General features: G+C 48.7%; 1 non-coding gene across 1 annotated transcript; it reads left to right on the top strand.

Moving 5' to 3' along the window:
- The first annotated feature begins 3376 nt into the window (after positions 1–3376).
- On the top strand, positions 3377–3541 carry LOC142426897 (U1 spliceosomal RNA). Its single transcript, XR_012779780.1, has one exon. It is a non-coding gene; the product is annotated as a U1 spliceosomal RNA (small nuclear RNA).
- The last annotated feature ends 792 nt before the right edge of the window (positions 3542–4333 follow it).

Here is a 4333-nt window from a genome sequence, read left to right as displayed (position 1 = left end):
GAGAAACTCTCAAAACAAAGCAAAAAAAAAAAAGATGAGAAACTCATATATATATATATACATATATATGCACGTGGGGTGTATGAATGAACGGTGATGCCTATCGCCAAGGTAGAGATTGCAGAAGGAAGAAGTTGGGAAAAGGCCAGGATATGAGTTTGGGATGAATTGGTGCATCGGGGACACCTGAATGGGACTTGGGTGGCTAGAGCTCACAGCGGGGAGAGAGAGCCTTGGGAATGAGGAGAGAGGTGTAAGTTGAAACTTGGAAGGTGAATGGCACAAGGAGAGCAGAAGACTGAGAACAGGGCCAGAAGAACCCTGGCTCTCAAAGAGGAGCTCCTGAATTGTCTTAGAAGACAGAAGAAAGGATTGTAAAATGAAAGAGATTTGTAGTGTGGGCTGCCACAGGGTGGAAAAGGTCAGAAACTGCCCTTATGACTTGACACATTGGAAGTGACCGATGAGCCTCAGAGCGGTTGGCTACTGCGAGCTGGGGAGTGGATATGGAGACGAGGGACAGAGATGACAGCACACATGATTGAACAAATGGGTGAGGACTTTGTCACATTGTCATGAGACAGAGTCTGGGAATTCTGGTCCATTATAAAGCCTAGAGCTGAAAAAGAGAGATCAAAGGAATTGGGTTTTGTTCCAGAGCAACACCTCTGAGGAATCTTCAAGTTCTAGACTTGGGTCATTGGAGAACCTGGCGTCAACGTGGCTTAGCCTTCAGCCTTAATTGATAGAACTTGATACCTTATCTCACCCTCACTGCCTTACTTCTGTCCCATCCAGAGGGTGCCATTCATTTGGAATTTGGCCTGAGGTTGAGCCCAGGCAAGAAGCTTGCAGGGAAGGATGTGTGGCATATGATTAGCTACTTTAAAACATTGATCGTTCAAACCTAGGAAGGTCTAGTGGATTGCAAATAGGAAAGCCTCTGGATGAAGTTCTGCTCTTTGACCCAAGGGTTTGCTGAGTGCCGGGGGCCCACTGGACAGGAGCTAACAACAGTAGGATCCAGACATCAGTATGTTTAAAAATCACTCAGAGGGTTCTCTCCTTCGGTGAATGGCCACCCACTGCCTCACAGAGGAGCCCCGCTCATCAAAAAGAGAAAACTTCAGGGGAAAAATTCCAGCGCAACAGAAGGGCTATTTCTTCCTTGCTGTTCTCATGAGAACAAGTGAGCTTTTGTTCCTGCGGATCTAGGCCTGGCTTTGTCCTTGGAGGCGGAGCTCAGGCTTTTATTTCCCAAAGCCTCTGAGAAGCAACAACATAAGTGGCCTCATCGGGAAGGGGACCCTGAGGTCTGGACAGGGTAAAGCTAAGTGGAGGGCCTTGTCTCCCACAGGCTGGAAGGAGAAAGAGCTTAGTGGGAGGCTTGCTAGGCAGCAGGGACGTGCAACTTGCCTACGTGCTCCGCTGGGAGATGGTAGGCTCTGTGGGGACCAAGATGCCTGGACATCTGGATGCTGAACATGAAGCACCAAGACTTTGGAAGCCTGGCCGCTGTGGCTGCGATACCGAAGGGTAGGTGGCCACTGGTCCTTGATTGCCTCTCCCAGGCTTGAGGGATGGACAGCTTGGCAACTGTCCGAATGTGCTGAAGGCCAGTGGCCTTTTTCCCAATGGAAGGACTGCCTCATCTCCTGGGATGCTTACCTAGCCAATGGATGGGAAAGAGGCCCTAAACGTGATCGTCTTTGAAATTCTTGCCAGTAAGGGTTTAGAAACAGACTCTACTATATTTAGAAAGCAGGGGTGGAGGGTGGGGAGGAAGGAAAAGGCAAACATGGTACTCTTTTGTTGAAGGATTGGGAGTAAAATCTAAAGGAATCGAGTCGCTAGGCTGAAATAAATTGAATAAAGCCTATCTCATATGCTTTTGCTTTCACTGCCTTTTTACTAGCGTTCCGGCTTGGCCATGAGCTTGGAGGACTTCTGAAGGGAGCACCTGCACTGTGGGCGCCCACGGCTAGGCAGTGGTTGTGGTTTCTCCAGCACGATCCAGCATGGCTGAGGGGCATCCGGGGGTTGGGGCCAGAGAATGGCCACGGGGCTTGAGGGTGTTATCAGCAGACACGGGAGTGGGAGACTATTTTATTCACGAATGGGGCAGATGCCACTTCAATGACAGCCTTCCAGTGGCACCTGGGCCCTCCTTGCAGCGAGGCATTGAGCATGCCCCGAGGTTAGGCAAGTGTGAGTGCCAGTTAGGTAAGCTATTGAAATGCTTTCATCCCGCCCCCAGGAAACTTGGGAGAGTGGGAAGAAGAGCGTGGGTTGGGAAGCCACATGGAGCGGGATTGAAATCACCACCTACTAGCCTTGATTCATTTTGTATTGTCAGGAGTTAGCAGTGCGTGGCATGTAATAGGCACTCCGTGCATGCTTAATAAATGAGCAGATAAGGACGAAGCAAAAGAAGCAGCCATCTGACTCGGGCAGTCACCTGCAAACCGGCACCTCAGCCTAAATGTCTCTACAGGTAGAAGGAACATTTCTGGGAATTTTCTGAAATGCAAAGTACTGACTCTGAAATTTGGGGTGGGAATCTCATTAGCTTCCAGCATCCTGCTAGCACCCACCTTCCCTCGGTGCTGTTTATTCATGGATTTCTGACAGGAAGAGCCTCACTGTAGCTCAGTATTCAAGAACAAAAAGTTGTTACCATAGCAGCCTCCTAACTCCAAACTAACCAACACTGACCCCCGAAACACCCTGTACGTCAGCGCACAGCTCTGCTCTGTGGGATTTTTAATGGCTGATATTTTTGGAAGTAGATGGTCAAGGTTTTCTTCTGAACCACCTCTAGATGAACTTCTACCTCAAGCCCTGTGACTTGAGTCCCAGTAACTAATCTGTTTTAGGTAGGATGAACCCCTCTGATGTCAAGTGGATTCTGACTCGGCGACCCTATAGGACAGTGTAGAACTCTTCCGTGGGGTTGCTGATGACTGTGCATCCTTCTCCTGTAGTGGCCCGTGAGCTTGAACTACTGATCTTGGCTCATCTACCAGAGCTCCTTTCAGTGCGATGCACTGAGAATTCCAACCAGCAGAAGCAGGCTGTGCTTGGGCTTCCCAAGTTCTCCGGCTCTTTGCGAGGTGCACTTTGTGATCCCTAACTGCCTGGCTGTGCTCGCTGATTCCTGATGTGTGCCTACAGCCTTGTGCTCACATGTGACCCCCCCTTCTAATCCTCGATCTACCTCTCCTAACCTTCATTGTTTCCACTCATCCAGCAGCGGTGATGTGTGCGTCACATGATGGATACGAGATGAACACGCTGTAAACCTTGCCTTCTAAGCAGAAAATTTCTTGTCAAAAAGGGAGTAAATCAGAAATCCAATACTCACAATGTATAGGAGAAAGTTCTCCAGGGGAGACACCATGATCACGAAGGTGGTTTTCCCAGGGTGAGGCTCACCCATTGCACTCCGGGTGTGCTGACCCCTGCGATTTCCCCAAATGTGGGACCCTTGACTGCATAATTTGTGGTAGTGGGGGACTGACTGCGTTCACACTCGCCCCTATAAAAAAGAATATATATATATAGACAGAGATATAGAATATATATCTTTATATATATTAAATATACAAAGGGGTATCTAACTCCCTCCAAAAAAAAAAAGGAAAAATCTGGGTGGAGCTTTCATGGTGCGCATTTCCCCCCAGCCTAGGCGAGCATTGAGCAACTCGCTCTGAGTTAGTGCACCCAGCGGCGTCGCCTGGGAAGGTTGTCTCTGGTCACAGTGAATTTTTTTTTCATAAAAGCAGTTATGCTCAAGCCTAATTGTGTTGTGCTTGTGTGTGTGTGTGTGTGTGTGCATGCACACGCATGTGTATGATGATTGATTGATGAGAACAGCATGCAGCTGTGAAATTTTGTTTCCTGCTCAGGAAAAACGCCCCAGAAACTGTTGTGATGTTGAACACGGCTTACAAGGACAGCGTTATGGGAAAAACTCAAGTGCAGGAGGGGTTTTCACTTTTCAAAAAAGGTGAAATGTCGATTGCTGACAAACCTCTGTCTGGATGTCTGTCAACTTCCCGAATGGACGAAAATGTTGATTGGTAGTGCATTTGGAGTTCGTTCCAGCAGATCAGACTGTTAATCAAGCCTTCTCCTTAGAGGTTGTGAAAAGATTGCATAGTAGTGGGCAACAAGAAAAGGCCTGATTTGTGGCAGAGGGGGGACTGGTTTTGCCACCACAACAATGCACCTGCTCACGCAGCCACCTCAGTGCACCCATTTTTGGCAAAAAGCAGCAGGCCTCTCTTGCCCCGCACACCTTACTTGCCTGGCCTTGCCCTGTGTGAGTTCG

This window comes from Tenrec ecaudatus, chromosome 14, assembly GCF_050624435.1.
Source record: "Tenrec ecaudatus isolate mTenEca1 chromosome 14, mTenEca1.hap1, whole genome shotgun sequence".
NCBI classification, from domain to species: domain Eukaryota; kingdom Metazoa; phylum Chordata; class Mammalia; order Afrosoricida; family Tenrecidae; genus Tenrec; species Tenrec ecaudatus.
Note: the sequence above shows the minus strand (reverse complement) of the source record. Positions and strands in the feature narration are given on the sequence as shown.